The sequence below is a fragment of the Nematostella vectensis genome, chromosome 14 (assembly GCF_932526225.1).
Source record: "Nematostella vectensis chromosome 14, jaNemVect1.1, whole genome shotgun sequence".
In the NCBI taxonomy this organism is placed as follows: Eukaryota; Metazoa; Cnidaria; class Anthozoa; order Actiniaria; family Edwardsiidae; genus Nematostella; species Nematostella vectensis.
In genome coordinates this window covers 11,835,849-11,855,923 of record NC_064047.1, presented here as the reverse complement: position 1 = coordinate 11,855,923, position 20,075 = coordinate 11,835,849, and the positions used below count along the sequence as shown (strand labels likewise).

Sequence of the window (20,075 nt, the reverse complement as noted above, 5' to 3'; positions counted from 1 at the left end):
ATAGCATCAGTATAGTGTGTGGTGTATAAGGGGCTTAAACTCAGTTTGAATAGCATCAGTATGGTGTGTAGTGAATAAGGGCCTTAAGCTCAGTTTGGATAGCATCAGTATGGTGTGTAGTGTATAAGGGGCTTAAGCTCAGTTGGAATAGCATCAGTATAGTGTGTGGTGAATAAGGGGCTTAAACTCAGTTTGAATAGCATCAGTATGGTGTGTGGTGAAAGGGGCTTAAGCTCAGTTGGAATAGCATCAATATGGTGTGTAGTGAATGAGGGGCTTAAGCTCAGATTGAATAGCATCAGTATGGTGTGTAGTGAATGAGGGGCTTGAGCTCAGTTTGAATAGCATCAGTATGATGTGTAGTGAATAAGTAAGCCCAGTTTGATTAAGCACCAGTATAGTGTGTGGTGTATAAGGGGCTTAAGCTCAGTTTGAATAGCATCAGTATGGAGTGTGGTGTATAAGGGGCTTGAGCTCAGTTGGAATAGCATCAGTTAGTGCGTGGTGTATAAGGGGCTTAAGCTCAGTTTGAATAGCATCAGTATAGTGTGTGGTGTATAAGGGGCTTAGACTCAGTTTGAATTGCATCAGTATGGTGTGTGGTGTATAAGGGGCTTGAGCTCAGTTGGAATAGCATCAGTTAGTGCGTGGTGTATAAGGGGCTTAAGCTCAGTTGGAATAGCATCAGTATGGTGTGTAGTGAATAAGGGGCTTAAGCTCAGTTTGGATAGCATCCGTATGGTGTGTAGTGAATAACGGGCTTAAGCTCAGTTTGAATAGCATCAGTATGGTGTGTAGTGAATAAGCGGCTTAAGCTCAGTTTGAATAGCATCAGTATGGTGTGTAGTGAATAAGGGGCTTAGACTCAGTTTGAATAGCATCAGTATGGTGTGTGGTGTATAAGGGGCTTGAGCTCAGTTTGAATAGCATCAGTATGGTGTGTGGTGTATAAGGGGCTTAAGCTCAGTTTGAATAGCATCAGTATGGTGTGTAGTGAATAAGGGGCTTAGACTCAGTTTGAATAGCATCAGTATGGTGTGTAGTGAATGAGGGGCTTAAGCTCAGATTGAATAGCATCAGTATGGTGTGTAGTGAATAAGGGGCTTAAGCTCAGTTTGGATAGCATCAGTATGGTGTGTAGTGAATGAGGGGCTTAAGCTCAGATTGAATAGCATCAGTATGGTGCGTGGTGTATAAGGGGCTTAAGCTCAGTTTGAATAGCATCAGTATAGTGTGTGGTGTATAAGGGGCTTAGACTCAGTTTGAATTGCATCAGTATGGTGTGTGGTGTATAAGGGGCTTGAGCTCAGTTGGAATAGCATCAGTTAGTGCGTGGTGTATAAGGGGCTTAAGCTCAGTTGGAATAGCATCAGTATGGTGTGTAGTGAATAAGGGGCTTAAGCTCAGTTTGGATAGCATCCGTATGGTGTGTAGTGAATAAGGGGCTTAAGCTCAGTTGGAATAGCATCAGTATGGTGTGTAGTGAATAACGGGCTTAAGCTCAGTTTGAATAGCATCAGTATGGTGTGTAGTGAATAAGGGGCTTAAGCTCAGTTTGAATAGCATCAGTATGGTGTGTGGTGTATAAGGGGCTTGAGCTCAGTTGGAATAGCATCAGTTAGTGTGTAGTGAATAAGGGGCTTAAGCTCAGTTTGAATAGCATCAGTATGGTGTGTAGTGAATAAGGGGCTTAGACTCAGTTTGAATAGCATCAGTATGGTGTGTGGTGTATAAGGGGCTTGAGCTCAGTTGGAATAGCATCAGTTAGTGTGTAGTGAATAAGGGGCTTAAGCTCAGTTTGAATAGCATCAGTATGGTGTGTAGTGAATGAGGGGCTTAAGCTCAGATTGAATAGCATCAGTATGGTGTGTAGTGAATAAGGGGCTTAAGCTCAGTTTGGATAGCATCAGTTAGTGCGTGGTGTATAAGGGGCTTAAGCTCAGTTTGAATAGCATCAGTATGATGTGTAGTGAATGAGGGGCTTAAGCTCAGTTTGAATTGCATCAGTATGATGTGTAGTGAATAAGGGGCTTAAGCTCAGTTTGAATTAAGCATCAGTTAGTGCGTGGTGTATTAGGGGCTTAAGCTCAGTTTGAATAGCATCAGTATAGTGTGTGGTGTATAAGGGGCTTAGACTCAGTTTGAATTGCATCAGTATGGTGTGTGGTGTATAAGGGGCTTTAGCTCAGTTAGAATAACATCAGTATGGTGTGTGGTGTATAAGGGGCTTAAGCTCAGTTTGAATAACATCAGTATGGTGTGTAGTGAATGAGGGGCTTAAGCTCAGTTTGAATTGCATCAGTATGGTGTGTGGTGAATAAGGGGCTTAAGCTTAGTTTGAATAGCATCAGTATAGTGTGTGGTGTATAAGGGGCTTAAGCTCAGTTTGAATAGCATCAGTTAGTGTGTAGTGAATAAGGGGCTTAAGCTCAGTTTGAATAGCATCAGTATGGTGTGTAGTGAATGAGGGGCTTAAGCTCAGATTGAATAGCATCAGTATGGTGTGTAGTGAATAAGGGGCTTAAGCTCAGATTGAATAGCATCAGTTAGTGCGTGGTGTATAAGGGGCTTAAGCTCAGTTTGAATAGCATCAGTATGGTGTGTGGTGTATAAGGGGCTTAGACTCAGTTTGAATTGCATCAGTATGGTGTGTGGTGTATAAGGGGCTTAAGCTCAGTTTGAATAACATCAGTATGGTGTGTAGTGAATGAGGGGCTTAAGCTCAGTTAGAATAGCATCAGTATGGTGTGTGGTGTATAAGGGGCTTAAGCTCAGTTTGAATAACATCAGTATGGTGTGTAGTGAATGAGGGGCTTAAGCTCAGTTTGAATAGCATCAGTATGGTGCGTGGTGTATAAGGGGCTTAGACTCAGTTTGAATTGCATCAGTATGGTGTGTGGTGTATAAGGGGCTTAAGCTCAGTTAGAATAGCATCAGTATGGTGTGTGGTGTATAAGGGGCTTAAGCTCAGTTTGAATAACATCAGTATGGTGTGTAGTGAATGAGGGGCTTAAGCTCAGTTTGAATTGCATCAGTATGGTGTGTGGTGAATAAGGGGCTTAAGCTTAGTTTGGATAGCATCAGTATAGTGTGTGGTGTATAAGGGGCTTAAGCTCAGTTTGAATAGCATCAGTATGGTGTGTGGTGTATAAGGGGCTTAAGCTCAGTTAGAATAACATCAGTATGGTGTGTGGTGTATAAGGGGCTTAAGCTCAGTTTGAATAACATCAGTATGGTGTGTAGTGAATGAGGGGCTTAAGCTCAGATTGAATAGCATCAGTATGGTGTGTAGTGAATGAGGGGCTTAAGCTCAGATTGAATAGCATCAGTATGGTGTGTAGTGAATGAGGGGCTTAAGCTCAGATTGAATAGCATCAGTATGGTGTGTAGTGAATGAGGGGCTTAAGCTCAGATTGAATAGCATCAGTATGGTGTGTGGTGTATAAGGGGCTTAAGCTCAGTTTGAATAGCATCAGTATGGTGTGTGGTGTATAAGGGGCTTAAGCTCAGTTGGAATAGCGTCAGTATAGTGTGTGATGAATAAGGGGCTTAAACTCAGTTGGAATAGCATCAGTATGGTGTGTGGTGTGAATAAGGGGATTAAGCTCAGTTTAAATAGCATCATTATAGTGTGTGGTGAATAAGGGGCTTAAACTCAGTTTGAATAGCATCAGTATCGTGTTTGTCTAAATGCATTAGATAAGGTGCTTAGTTCAGTTTGATTAATATTTGTTTGATGTAGAGTTGATAAGGGAATTAGACTATCATTGGTCTGGTGTACAGTGGATAAGGTGTTAAGTTCAGTTTGGTTATTATTGTTCTGATAACTCAGTTTGATTATTATTGGTTTGTTGTAGAGCAGATGGGGCTTACCTCATATTGGTTTACAGTGGATACGGGGCTTAGCTCAGTTTGATTATCATTTGCCTGGTGTGCTGTGTTTAGGGCCCTGGCTCAGATGAGTCAGTGTTGGTCTTGTGTACAGTGTTTGAGGGGCTTAACTCACTTTGATTGGCATCAGTCTGGTGTGTGATGGATAAGTGGTAAAGTTTAATTTGATGTACAGAGGTTAAGGTACTTTATTAGTTTGATTAGCATTTGTCTGCGGTGTGGTGTGCTGTGGTGAGGGCTTAGCTTAAATGAGTTAGTGCTGGTCTTGTGTTGCATCAGTCTGGTGTGCAATGGATAAAGTGCTAAGCTCAGTTGTATTAGATTTGGTCTTGTGTACAGTGAATATAAGGCTTAGTTCAGTTTGATTAGTATTGGTCTGTGTATATTGGATAAAGGAAATGGCCCAGTTTGATAAGCATCAGTATGTGCAGTGGATAAGGGGCGTAGTTCAGTTTGCTTAGTGTCAGTTTGGTGTGCAGTGGATTTTAAGGGGGTTTAGCTCAGTTTGCTTAGCACCAGTTTTGTGTGTGGTGGATAAGGGGCTTAGTTCAGTTTGCTTAGTGTCATTTTGGTGTGCGGTGGATAAGGGGCTTAGCTCAGTTTGCTTAGCACCAGTTTGATGTGCGGTGGATAAGGGGCTTGGCTCAGTTTGCTTAGCGTCATTTTGGTGTGCGGGGAGTAATGGGCTATGCTCAGTTTAAGAAGCTGCTTGTGCAGTGCTGAGGAGCTTAGAGCAGGTTTGTTGGAGCCGGTCATATAAACAGCGGATAGGCGGGCTTAATTCAGTTTGTTTATTATTTGTATGAAGAACAGTAGACAAGGGGCTTAGCTCTGTTGAATTAGCGTTGGTAATTTGTACAGTGGATAAGGAGCCCTAGCTAAGTCTTGTGTATATTGGATAAGGGGCAAACATTGTAGTTTAGTTTGATTAGCATGCGATGTATATTAAGTAACTTAGTTCAATTTGATGTACGGTGGATAAGGGCCTTAGCTCAGTTGAGTTAGTTTAGCTCTCGTGTACTGTGGATAACAGACTGAGCTTTGTTTGATTAGAATCAGTTTGGTGTGTGGTGGATAAGTTGCTTAGTTCAGTTTGATTATTATTGGCTTGTTTTCAAGTAAATAAGTCGCTTTGTACAGTTTGATTATAATTTGTTTGTCGTACAGTGGATAAGTGGCACAGCTCAGTCTGTATTTAATTGGTCAGGTGTCGAAGGGATATGGGTCTTTTCTTTGAGAAGTTTTAGTCTAATATACAAGGGGCTTAAATCAGTTTGATTATTATTGGATAAGGGGCTCAGCTCTGTTGAATAAGGGTTTCATGTACAATGGATAAGGGGCATAGCTAAGTTTGATTAGCATCAGTCTTCTGTACTGTGAAGGAGGGGCTTTGCTTTGTTTCATTAGCGTGTCTAAATGCACTAGATAAGGTGCTTACTTCAGTTTGATGATCATTGGTCTGATGTACAGTAGATAGGTGCCTCAGCTCAGTTTGATTATCATTTATGTGGTGTAGAGTGGATATGGGGCGGATATTTTGGTTGGTGTTAGTCAAATAAACGGTTTATAAGGGGCTTAGCTCAGTTTGATTAGCATTGGCCTCATGTGCAGTGCTGAAGGGCTTTCCTCATTTTGATTAATGTTGTCTAATATAAAGTTGATAAGGGGCTTAGCTCAGATTTGATTAGCATGGATGTAATGTACAGAGGATAAGGAGCTTAGCTTAAAATAATGTATTCAATAACGATTTTGGAATTGTTACAATAACCCTGTCAAGCAAATGATACAGTGAATGTTGGAAAATTCGCGACCGGAAAATTCGCGAACACTAAAAAAATTCGCGGTCAGGTCTTGGACCCCAAGGTTTTTTTTTGACCCCCAAATACTACTAATTTACCAAAATAACTACAAAAATCCCGCTGAAGGTTTAAATCGCGGATTTAAACCTTGGAACCCAAGACCCGCGAATTTTCCAATATTTACTGTAATTTCTTGTCGTTGTCAAAAGAAGATGAAAATGAGAAGATAATACGCTGAGGTATATTTTACGGGTTTGTGGAAACCTCTCTATTGATCACTGTAAGAAAAGTGTGATAGAATTGATTTATTTGTTGCAATTCTAATAAACGAACAAAACAACTATATAGTGTCATTTAATTCCCTACTTGCATTTGATTAAAATATAACAAGTTTTTTCACCGACGTTGCTACGACATGTTTTTTCACCAACATTAGGAAGACCACTGAAAAAAGTGTGTGTGGGGCTAAAAAAAAAGAAGAGTGTAAACTAGAAGAAACAACTTTTTTGTAATTGTTATTCCTTGATAATATGTGAGATAGCCTCAAAACCTAAGATTCCTAGAGTATGACTGAAAAAAGCAATAAAAAGTAAAAAGCTAACGGAAGGTGGTTTAGAAGGACCAAAATCATGCACACTTACAAATCATGCCCAGGGTGGTTTACGAGGACCACTTTAAAAAGCCTCTAGGATATCATTGCACGACGTTTTACGGTGTTCTAGACAAAAAGCGTTACGAGGACCGGAGGTCGGTCCTCGTAAATACGGTGGTCCTCTGAACGTTGGTGTTTATCCAAATACCGGTCCTCCTAAACACGGTTCGGCGCACGCACACACACACACACACACACACACACACACACACACGCACACATTTTTTTGGAAGGTGGTTGGGGGGACAGCATATTCCCTCCCTTGATTTTTCCCTGGAAGGTGTTTGTTTCAGCGCAGCGCATTTAAAAAAGGCTGTACTAGAGGCGAACTACTAGGGGGGACCAAGCTACCCTATGTTCTTCGAAGGACCTTTGTTTCATCAGCTAAAATCTGTATGAAATTAGAGCGGTGTGATAAGACAAAATGCGATGTCGTACAGCCATAAACTGATATCCAGTTTTTGCGACTATGTAAAAAGTGCAATGTTATACAGCACAAAGTGCCATATTTAAGAAAGTGTCACGTACCAAATAGTTCCTTGTCGTTACAAGGGCAAAAACAGAGCTTGTTTGGCTAAATTCTAAACAACGAAACACATTCTGATTTGGCTGAATTGTGCGACGCGCTCAAGGGCAGGATATTAGGTTAAATTCTGATAATAATCCATGAAATGCCTGAAGTGTGCCTTATTTGCAACGCGCTCTTCATTAAAAAACCTGGTCAAGTTACGTTGCGTTATCTTAGCTACTGCCAAATGGCGCGAGCTCTCCCGACACGCTAATGAAACGTGCCCGACTAATAGAAGTAGCTATTATTAACTAGGAATATCTTTCATATACGGAGATTCTCGGAGATATGGTAAACATCTATTTTCTAGCCCCTCTTCTTATTTTCCTCTTCAGCCACACACAATTCTTCGCCCTTCCACCGCCATCATTCCACATATACACTAGCAACATGCCTTCACGCCTACTTCATCAGCAACACTCACTAGATATTCCCTAAATCTCCCTATTTTGTTACCCTACATTTTACTCTTTTACTACCTATTATAGCATAAGATACAGATGACACAACATGATTCATAATATTTTTTTTTTAATATTTTGGTTATAGGTTAATTACTATGTCAGATCCAGCTTTTCGGGTAAATTTTTATGTGGGGAACCTTGTAAATATAAGACAACTAACAGCTATTTTTCTGGCTTCTTCCGATTGGTTCACCACATAAAATCACTTGTAAGGTATATAGCAATGGGCATGTTTCACGCAATTTCTGCAAAATCTTACTATCTTCTATATGTCCTGCATGCATGTTTGGTATGTTTGGTAGGCTTCAGACTTCGCCGTCGGTAGAATTAGGTTTTGGTACGGTTTAAGACTTAGACTGCAAGAAAATGATTGGAATGCTGTCAATCATAATAATCACGTGTGTAGTTTGCCATGTGCATTAGCAGTGTAACAAGTAATCGGTAGCCGTAGCAACATTGTAAACATTACGTAAGTCACGGCAAGTCCACCAAGGATAACCGACTGGCACACCCACGTAGGAAGGTCATCCCTTGTACACCCATTGGTTAAACCCTTATTCAAACAGAGATAAAAGCTTTTCGGGATGTCAGGGTCGGTTATCCAAAAGGACATGCGTCTTAGGAACATATAAATATGGGTGCGTACCGAAGACCCATTTCACTTAGAATGAGAGTCACAGAGAAACACATCTTATACACATCTTGTAAACACCTTGTAAAGTCTTCAGTTTGTAACAGAGAACAAGTAAAATCCGGTACCTCCCCCAGCCAAGTGGTCATATTCGCCACATAAAGGAGTCCATAACAAGTTAGTTAGTGAGTAATATTTTCTCTTCTTATCATGTTTGTATTTTTTTATTTCCTTTTTTTCTGTTATTGTTTATAGGTGGTGGAAAAAAATTCAGAATTAAATCACATATACAAAAAAGTAATGACTTTAGATTCTAGTATTCAAACTAAAATGGAACTAAAGCAGGACAGCATTTACAGAAAACGCTTAAAGTAGAGTACTCACCTGATAGTGAGGCGACTTAGACAACCGTCACCTTTCCAAGTGGGGTACTCATACCATGATCTGAACGATTTTTTACATCAGGACATGAAATCGAACGGTCATGTAGGGGTTGCTGATGGTAAAGACAAATTCCAAATCAACATCGTATTTGTCCTCACCACCTACAAAGTCGTGAGGGGGACAAAATCCGGCGAACTTATAGGATTCGACCCAAACGTCATCTCGAAGACTGAGTATGGATCTAAATTACCCAACATCACGAACAGCATAGACATGCTCCACATCAACACTAATCTAATAACCGACAACATTGTAGGAGGTCGCGCTAGTAACACGCTATTTGTCATACCGACAGACAACTTGAGTCGGAGCTACCCGTTCTCAGTCCAACCAACCAGAGCGCTGTAACAACGTGGCTGCCAATTTGATTAGCAGTATGAGATTCTACGTCGTGGATTCTATTGGTCGTACTATCAATCTCAACGGTATCGAATGGCACATGACTCTAATCCTGAGGTCGATATATTAGTCTAACCTAATTGTATATGAGTTCTCAACATGAGTATAAGAGGAGATATGACCCCGATGTGGGTAGATACGTATTGAAGCACATCTACGGCGGGAGCGTTTTTGACTCGATAACTAATCGCGGCCGTAAGGTATTTGGAAAGACAGCAAAGAAGGCTGTAAAGGATGCGACGAGTAAAGCAGTCTCAAACGCTATAACCAAAACTGGCGATTACCCTTGGAATAGAGCAGCGGATCAGATCGTCAAGCTCCTAGAGAAGAACAAAAAGAGTACCCAACCCACTGTTAGCCCAACAACAACCAAAGATGCTCCGTTAACAGACTCTGAGATCATCGAACGTGTCCAGCGTATATTTAACGGATCTGGAAGGGTGCGTCTGGTTGAGAGTGTGAGGTATTATCTAACCATATTATATAAATGTATAGAAATCCGAAGTACGTACAACGCTATGAAGACGTTTCGTTCGATCTAGAGACTCCACTAGTCTTAAACGTCGCGAACAACGCGCACCAAACCCTCACAGGGTATCGTATTGTGGCCGACAACAGTGGAGAAATCGCGCCTCTCGATTGGTACAACGCCCGTTTTGAGGTTACTTTTAAAGTCCAATTGTTAGCGGATGGTGGAAACATCGCTGTCGACGATGACAATGGTATTGTAAATGGTAGTCATTCACTGATCAACGAGATATCCGTCAAGGTCAATGGCATTTCAGTCTACGACAACACACAGGCGGATCACACCGTTAATATCAAGAACCTTCTTGAGTACGACACTTCATATGCTCAAACGACTGGAACAAACGAGTTTTACTTCCTAGACACTAAAAGATATGTTGAGAAGAGGTCAGCCCATGCGGGTTATAATAAGGGCTTTGCTGCTTGATAGTTTTTGCTCGGGACATCTACAACTGTTTACACTGAAATACCTTTCAGTAGAGACTCTTTGTTTGAAGCGTTTAAAGACAAACTTATGCCTAACACAAAGGTTGAGATACAAATCACTCGAAATAGTGACGCGACTCTCATATGGCAAGCAGGAGCGGATTGCCGAGTCGTTATAACGAGATTCAAACTGTGGGTGCCACGAATCATCTTCAACTCAGGGGGTGAGAGCATGTATGAGTAAATATTTAGCTCCCCATAAGTGGACTTATCTAAGGGAGATGGTCGAGCGGTCAAACACAGTAAGAGCTCAAACAGCGCTTTAAGATAACCAGTGGAATCAATCGTCCTAGACATGTTTTCGTGTGGATATCCAATGACACCAATAAGGATTCTCAAACAATAAATCCATTCCTATATAAGACATTTTCGTTGGCTAACGATAGGACGCTAACGAGTTGTCATCTAGAGGTAGGGACTGGTAACCAGTATCCAGAGGGTGAGTACCAGGTTAGTTCTGCGATGTCCAGAGTGTTTCGAGACGTCGTAGGACACGTAAATTCCATTAATGACTACAAAGGAGGAACCCTACTTACTAGAATCTAGGTTTTTGTATAACCTATTAGTATAGATGTCGTATGTCAAATACAATGTAAGATTGACTCCAGGTCAAAAGGAGAAGTTGCTCAAGTCATATAAGAAGAAAGCACCTATAACTCTTCGACTAAAGCATAGCCAACTGTCAGGCTCAGATACTGTGCTGTTGACAAAAAGCCAGATTAATCGAGTTGAGAAGTCGAAACGGAATTGGACAGGGACTGACATAAAAATCAGTCAGACTCAGATTAGAAAGCAGGAAGGTGGATTCTTGGGCGCTCTATTACCAGCACTTGCCCGCCTTGGGTCAGCAGCACTACCATACCTATCTAAGGCCGTCGCGCCATTGGCCACGGGCGCTCTCAGTGGATTAGCTAGTTGGGGTCTCAATAAGGCCTTACCAAAGACTGGCTCTGGGCTATTAAGTGTCCCGCAAGACAAAGTTGACAAACTAATAAAGTATAAGGGCTACCTTACGCAAAAACAAAAGGAGCAAATCGTTTAAGCCCTCCAAGCTGGGTCTTTTATCCCACAGTTTAAACTAACTAGAAAGCAACAGGAAGGGGGGTTGCTCGGGGCGTTGCTTGCCTCGATCGGGGTGCCCCTGCTTATGTCAGCTCTATCGGGTAAAGGTCTCCAAGTAGACAACAGTCCTTAGAACTACCTTCAAACGTACAGAATCCCCCCACCACCTAAGCCTAAGCCTAAGGGCGGTTACCTAAGCCTAAGGCCACCTCCATTTTACGGTCAGTGGGATGACTCAACGATTGGATATGGAGCTAAACCAAAGAGAAAGCAAAAAAAAAAAAAAGAAAGAAGCAAAATGCAAGATGGCTCCTCCTAGGCAAAAAAGCCCGTTCAACGGTATCCCATTACTCGAAGCGCTTCTATATGGTTTGTTAATAAACCACTTTCAAACATCGACCTTCTAAAACGGGTCACCAAGCTAGGCATAGAACACTTCAGAGGTGTATATAGTCGCGATGATCTACCCAAGCGGATCCATAAAAAGGAATGTGGGATAGTCAACCTCGACAATAGTAGAGGAGCTGGAACTCATTGGGTCTGCTACCGAAATATAGACGACACGTGTCACCAGAGTGACGCACCGTGAATATAAAATAACCATGTGAACTTCTAGTTCAGTGTCACGTACTTCATGCAACGCGGGCTCAACTTGAGTGGGAGTTGACCGCTGACCAGTGTCACGTACTTCATGCAACGCGGGCTCAACTTGAGTGGGAGAAGACCGCTGGCCACTGCCGTAAACTTGGGACAACGCGGGCTCAGCTTGGGAAAGTGTCGACCGCTGACTGCTTTCATAAACTTCTAGTATCGCAGGCTCAATATGAGAATGCGCAGTCCGCTGATTAGTACCAGGCACTTCGAGTATCGCGGGCTCAATGCGAGAATGCTCAGGATATAAAATTTCATCATCTATTTCATTCAAATATAACTTAAATGACGTGAGCGGTCTGCTCTCGTACACATGATTATGCCATTCTTTGTATGCAGCTTGAAATCTTTTAAATCTGATAATTTCATCATTGAATGTCTTTGCAATTTGACCTCTCTTAATTGCATTAGTTGGATCAACTTCTTGATACCATTTCAGAACACAAGCTTTGAAGTTTTCAATTATATTTTCCAAAGTTCTTCGTTTCTTTAGAACCGTGTCTGAAGGAACATTTTCAGCAATAAGGACGTCAAGATCATTAAGAAGTCTTTCTTTCTACCTTTCCATGGTAGAACAAACATCGTCAACTATCATCTAGATCTTTGAGTACTATGTCACCAGAGTGACGCGCCGTGAAAATAAAATAACCATGTGAACTTCTAGTTCATTTTATTCTCCACATTGACGGTACTCAAAGGTGACAATATACAGACGAGTAGACGACAGAGAGGACGAACTAAATAAATCTTAACTGCAGTGACTAATATATAGAATGCTTACGTGTACTTATCGAAAATTAGCATGACTTAGACAAAGGACTGTAATAACAATAGAACGATGTGTTAACTAGAAACTACTAAACCGGCGACGAACAAAGGGTGTACAAACATATTAACAAAACATCTTGTAACACAAAAATTCAGAGTTTAGCTGTAACAACACGTACTGTGAATACTTCGACAGCTTTGCAGTGCCACATGAGGTTGAGCGGTACCTAGCTATGTCTGGAAAGGCACTTGCTTATTCAGGGGATGAGATCCAAGAGAGGCTGTCAGTACTTTGCGGCTTCTGGTGCTTGTACTACCTCCTAGAGAGACAAAAGGGGGCCTCTATGTTCGACGCTATTCTTAATGACTCGATCAGTCTAAATGACCAAGGGGGGAACCATAGGTTCCTCATATCATACTTTAGTGTACCCTAATGATATATGAAGTCTTACTGCATCAAGGAGAAGAGAGTCACTGATTGCATCCCATACTCTGAACGGTACGAGAAAACTAAAAACGGACGTACGATGCTAAAGTGTACTTGTTCATCATGTGGCATAACTAAGAGCGAATTCGTCAGCGCAAAGGAAGGTGGTAAACTAGATATCCATAAAATGATCGGCTACCTGCCTAAGCCCAAGGGTGTGTTCACACCTGGGAGCTATAAATATATGGTGCCATACAACCCGCTTGAGAAACAACTCGTATACGACAAGTAGACTGGCCAAGTAACTGATTGGAAAGTCAAACCGTTGAATAAATTGGATGAGATGTCAGCCCACCATGATATTTGCTATGACATGGGAAAGGATAAGGGTGACTGTGATAGACGAATGGTTAAATCAATCGATCAAATACCTTGGAAAGAGAAACCATGGGGAGCCACTGCCGTACGCATGTAATCAATTCGAAACAGAAGCTAGGTCTATGTGTCAAAAAGTCAAAAAACGAAAAAAGCCGTCGAAATATAAGAAAATTGGCAAGAAGGACTAGCATTCAGAACAATATTCAAGGAAGGAAGAAAACCAGAGTATCTATGGGTCAATAAAGGTAAAGAATTCTTTAACAGACACCTGAAAGACCTACTAGAGAGAAACTGTATACAAATGTATTCGACTGAGAATGAAGAAAAGAGCAGCGTTTGGAATAGAACAATTAAGACTAAAATGTGGAGACAGTTTACTGTTTAAGGTAATACGCAATATTTAGAGATGCTACCTACGATTTTGAAGCAGTATAACAACACCAAACACTCAAGCATTAAGATGACGCCCGTAGAAGCAAGCAAAAAGAAGAATGAAGGTTTAGTATATTTCAGTCTATATGGTAACATGGAGACACCAAAAAAAAGCCTATTTTTAAAATAGGTGATGAGGTTGTGATAAGTAAATATAAACGAAATGTGTTCGACAAGGGTTACACACCGATTTGGACTGAGGAAGTTTTTATAGTTGATAAGATACAATACAGTAATCCAGTCACTTACAAAATTAAGGTTCTAAATAATGAAGACATACAAGGTAGTTTCTACGAACCTGAACTACTAAAAAGCCAAGCAGGATGTTTTCCGCATTGATAAAGTCATTCGAAGAGATTATAAAAAGAAGCAAGCTTTGGTTAAGTGGAAGGGGTACAGCGACGAATTTAACAGTTGGATACCATTCAGGGATTTAAACGCACTATAAAAACATAATATACTACACGTATATGACACTGTATATCCCAAACAACCTCACTGTAAGCGTAGACAACACCATGTTTATTGAGGGGTGTGGCGTAAAAGGATCGGTCGGGATGGGGACCCTCGAAGCTGTGAATAATATCTCTCCTATGATATAGGAAGTGTACCAGTTTAGACACCTTCATATATGATAACACGAAGATCGACGTCATCAAGAAGTGCGATGAGATATAGCTACAGGCCAAGGCCGGCGCCGACGCATTGGGGTACAAAAATACTAGAAAAGCTATAAGAGACCATGTTGACCCAGATGTTAGGATCACTCTGGGAGAGCTCAGACCTAGGGGGAACGATTCGTTCCCCCAAGCGATGTACATTTATGAGTCTGGGATGTACAGCATGATACTGAGATCCAACATGAGTAGAGCAAGAGACTTCAAAAGGTGGGTCATTAGCGAAGTACTTCCGTCTGTGAGAAGGATAGGGAGGTACGTTCGTAAGACTCACCAGACACTCTCTTTCAGCATTGAAACTAAGTATGATCTGCATAAGAAGGTTGTCAACTTCATCACGATCCGCCATCCAAGAGCCATCTTAAGTGCATCATTGGGTGAGAAGCAAGTGAGTAGCGATATGAGAATAAGATCATATAGAATAGGCTATCAGAAGGGCTCAACAGACTTGATAATTCAGAATCTGCATAAGGACTACTCAGGCCTTGCGATTGAGTTTAAGAGCCCCAACTGGAGCGGCAGGCTGTTGGACGACCAACAGGGGATGCTACAGAGATATAAGGACAACAACTACAAGGTGCTGGCAAGTAACGACTACGATGAAATTATAGAAGAGCTCGTCAAGTACTTTGAAGTTGTGAGAGTTCAGTGTGCGTGCTGCTCTAGGAGGTTCAAGTCTGCAGACACTTTAGGGAACCACCTGAGGTACATCCACAGACATTTATAGAAAAAAAGATATAGTAGTAGTATATATGGAAGTGCAAAGAGCTAGAGGACGCCCCCCAGTGTATGCAACCGATGAAGAAAAATGGACTCTATAAGACGATCAAAGACTAAATACATGCTAAACAAGGAGTGGTACTATGCAGTGTGTGACAACGGCAAGCGTTACACATTATCTGGAAAGACATGTCACCTTAAGACTAAAAAGAATAAAAAAACTCAAAACGCATTTTACAGCATGGTTAAGACAAACCAGATATGTCACAAGAACACGATTAAACACACCCAATAATTATAAGTATGTAGCAGTGAATATAGCTCAAAGAATCCGCGCTGGATCGTTGAACTCCAGGCCACACCCAAACGCACCAGCTGAAAAGATATAAAGAATTGTCTATAGTATAGTATATATGAGCGACTCACAAAAAATATCTAACCCTAATATAGATATGAACGAGAGAGACCTTAATAAACTGAGTAAATCCGAGCTAATCAAATTGCTACTGAAGAAAGAGAATATTAAGCCAACCCCTAAACCTCGGACTTACAAACCAGGACCACCAGTACCCACACCGCGCAAGATCGAAAAGCAGGTCCAGGAGTTTGAATAAAACATAATACCATCACCACCAGAGTTCCAAGACAGACCAGTCCCTACACCTAGGACCCGTAGGCCATCCCTACACCTAGAACCAATATAGCGCAGACGAGCACTTTTGCATGAGCTCTGAAATAGTACTAACCAACCACGTCGAGAACTGCCTCGAGATTAATGGGACACAGGCGGTCAAGATGCCCGATAAGGAACACAGCACACTCAAGTTCACAAACCACCCGAAGCAACAGCCGGTACCATTCGTCACCTACGCCGACTTTTAAGCTATAACTTAAAAGATCCATGGGTGCCAACCTGATGATGGTCAACAAAAACATACCGACTGTGGATTCGCCTAAAAAGTAGTCTGCACCTACGACGACAAGTATACGAGCAAACGCAGCTCTACAGGGGTGAGAAAGCTGTGTACAAGTTCATGGAGAAGATGCTGGAGGAAGTCAAATGCTGTAAAAACATCACGAGGAAGCACTTCAATAAAGCGCTAAAAATGTCAAAGGATGAGGAGGATCAATTCCAAAAAGCTCAAGAGTGCCACATATGCAACAAGGAATACAATAAGAAGGACACTCGAGTCCGAGACCACTGCCACATAACTGGTAAGTACAGAGGCTCAGCGCACCAAGAGTGTAACCTGAAACTTCAATCAATCCTGAGGAGATACCCGTCATATTTCACAACCTAAGAGGCTAGACAGCCATTTCATAATGCAAGATAATGGAGCCATAGTCAAGAAGCATACATACACAAACGGTGAAGAGAAGCAAATGAACATCAACGCTATATACCGAACAGCATGGAGAAGTACATGGCCTTCATGCTCGGCAACCACCTCACCTTCATAGACAGCTTACAGTTTATGAGCTCCAGCTTGGAGAAATTGGTAGGCAACCTACCTAGGGAGTCATCGAAATACACCTCTCAGGGGTTTAAAGGTAAGACTCGACCTTATGGCTAGAAAGGGAGTATACCCATACGACTACATGGACAGTTTGGAGAGGTTCAACGACAATCTACCAGCAAAGGAGGACTTTTATGGCATTACAAACATGCTAGAACTGTGTGGAAGAAGTTCAATCTCAAAACCATGGGCGACTCCCACGACCTATACCTTGAGTCTGACATACTACTGCTGGCTGACGTGTTTGAGAACTTTAGGAAGACGTGCCTAGAATACTATAAGCTAGATCCATGCAACTACTTCACATCCCCGGTCTATCATGGGACGCCATGCTAAAAATGACCGACATTAAACTGGAACTCATGACAGACATCGACATGTTCCAATTCATCGAGAAGGGTATGCGCGGTGGCATATCATACATAGCCAGCAGATACAGCAAGGCCAACAATAAGTACATGGAATCATACGACGAGACGGCGCCCTCGAAGTATGTTATATACTTGGATGCAAACAACATGTATGGATGGGCTATGAGTCAGTACCTACCAAATGGTGGATTCAGATGGATGACAGAGAAGAGAATCGAAAAATTGAACCTAGCTAAGTACATTGAGAGAAGTAAAAAGGAGTTGATACTAGAAGTCGACCTAGAGTACCCCAAAAGCCTTCACGACCTCCACAACGACTACCCGCTAGCCGCGGAGAGAGTAAACGTATCAAAGGACATGCTATCAGAGTACTGCGACAAGATAGCAACAAAATACGGCATACAAACAGGTCTAATCTCAAAACTGATCCAAACCTTAAAAGACAAAGAGAAATACGTACTACACTACAGAAACCTCCAGCTATACACATACCTAGGCCTAAAAGTAACTAAAGTCCACCGAGTCACCATGGCTAAAGCAGTATATAGACCTCAACACTGAAAAACTTAAGAACGCCAAAAACTCATCACGGCAAAAAAAAGTCGAGTTTGCACCTAGCCCAGACATGTGGCATATTAGGGGAAAACGCGGAATATTCCATTTGTCAGCGCGCGTCTTCCCCGAGAGAATATTCCGTGTCTTACACATGTCTTACGCGGGTAGAAGGGAGCGAGCGCTTACTCAAGTATTCGCCGAGTCTTCCACTTGCTATTCGCTAGCGTAAGCACGTGTCTTCCGCAGTGCAGACAAGGTGATTATATGTGCATATCTAAATATTCCCATGGTTTGGGTAATTATTTGCATTTACTAAAACATTCGCTAGTATTCGCTAGGTTTTCCTATAGGTAATTATTTGCGCTTACTCGAGTGTTCGCCGCGTCTTTCGCTAGTATTTGCTGGCGCAAACTCGTGTCCGTCGGGCAAAAGTGGTGATAATTTGCGTTTGGAGACAGTAAAACTTTGGACATAATATCTATGTTAAAAATAGTTTATTAAGAATTTTTTTTTTACATGTAAGTCAGTGAAATGTAAAATACAAGTGCATAATGTCTTCAGAATAACAAATCCCATAACATGCAAACATAGTTAGTAGTAGATGGGTTGCTACGCCAGTGATAAAAACATAAATACGTTCTATAGCTAATTTCGCGTTACATCAATAATCCTCAGAGCTAATAATCTCTTTACTGAGTGATGAACCAGTAGCGAGTCAGCTGCTGCTAAATAGCTTGGTATCGCACTACCGAAGCCTCGAACGAAATATAAATCATAACTAAGGTAGTTAACCGTCGACCAACAAGACCGCCAAAATTTTGAAATGAAATAATCCGCTCGCCCCTGTACCGCTTTTGCTATCAGTAATTATATTTGCGAATACACGCGGAAGACTTATTCCAGATCTTACACTGTAGAATATTCGAGCACGCGGTGTCCACCTCATGTCTTACCACCGGGGAAGACTTGCGGAAAACACGAGTAAACACCCGTGGATTATTAGGGGAAGACATGCAAATACAAACAAAAAGGGGGTAATGAAGACATGCGAATATGCGCGTAAGACATGGGGAATATTCCAGATCTTACAATGTAGAATATTCGAGTAGACGCGGAGTCGACCTCATGTCTTACCACCGGGGAAGACTTGCGGAAAACACGAGTTTACACCCGTGGAATTTTAGGGGAAGACATGCGAATACGAACCAAAGAGAAGTTACCAAAGGAAAGGTTATGAAAACATGCGAATATGCGCATAAGACATGGGGAATATTCCAGACCTTACACTGTAGAATATTCGAGCAGACGCGGTGTCCACCTCATGTCTAATACCACCGGGGAAGACTTGCGAAAAACACGAGTTTACGCCCGTGGATTATTAGAGGAAGACATGAGGTAGACCCGAAGTATGCACACATTGTCTTCCATGTGATGAAGATTAGATGCATACTTAGATGCATCTTCCGCGTGTCTTCACACGGTGTATATTAGGGCATAACTTGTTGTAATTTATAGTCTTGAGTATATAGAGGGAATACTTAAGGAAAACAGGAGCACATTTACCCCTAGGAGGAAGACGCAAGGAAGACAGAGAAAGATTTCGAATCTTACTTAAATCCGCCCTCGGAGTATATTTGAGAATACTCGACTTTTTTTGCCGTGCCTTTGAGTAAGACTTCTCTAAACTGATGAACAACAGCGTATTCGGAAAGACTATGGAGAACCTACGAAAAAGGGTAGACGTCCGACTGGTGACTGACGAGAAGAAACTACTCAAACTGGTCAGCAAGCCACTTAGTGGCCGTCCTATGTGAGTAGTAAGATAGTCAACAAGGACTTAGTGGCCGTTCACAAAATCAAAGAGACACTGACCCTAAACAGGCCGGCCTATGTGGGCATGTGTATCCTAGACCTCAGCAAGGTACTGATGTACGACTTCCACTACAACTACACCAAAGAGAAGTACGGAGACAAGGCAAATGCTACTATGCTCCGATACAGACAGTCTGACCTATGAGATAGAGGCAGAAGACGTGTACCAAGATTTCTGGAACGACAAAGACAGTTTCGACAATAGCGACTACCCAAAGAGCGTGGAGACGAAACCAACAAGAAAGACATTGGCAAGTTCAAAGATGAGGCTGCATGAATCCCCATCTGCGAGTTTGTCGGACTGCGATCCAAAATGTACAGCTATGTAAAAAGCGACCAATCAGGAGGAAAGACAGCAAAGGGAATAAAAAAGAATGTAATCAGGAGTAATATCAAGCATGAATCAAAAGTTTAGCCTACGGGCACTATAAGATCGGACAATAACCCCGATCACCCATTTGACATATGAATCTTCATTTGACACAAACTGGCATCCACTAATTTGGAGAAGGTACATCTTATCGCACCGAAACTATTTAAAAATATTTTCTAGTATAGTAGTATACTAACATGGAAATTGAACGATTGGTAAGAAAGTCAACAGTCGTCACTTACAACGACAGTGGTCGAGAAGGTCAACGTCACTCGCATGGGTGAGATCGTGGAAGACGAGAGCATGGAGAGGATGACGATCTACCCAAGTAGGAGCCGCCCGTGGATCCGGAAGCCAGGGAAGGGCAGCCCGGAGGGCGAGCCCAGGCGAAGCGGGCCTGCGCTTTTTTG

The 20,075-nt window shown here is 42.0% G+C and overlaps 1 long non-coding RNA gene across 1 annotated transcript; it reads right to left on the bottom strand.

The window, feature by feature from the left end:
- Positions 1-5,980: 5,980 nt before the first annotated feature.
- LOC116612133 lies at positions 5,981-12,703 on the bottom strand. The gene is made up of 2 exons (XR_004293790.2): positions 8,390-12,703; positions 5,981-7,730 (listed from the first exon to the last, which is right to left on the bottom strand). It is a non-coding gene; the product is annotated as an uncharacterized LOC116612133 (long non-coding RNA).
- Positions 12,704-20,075: the final 7,372 nt, after the last annotated feature.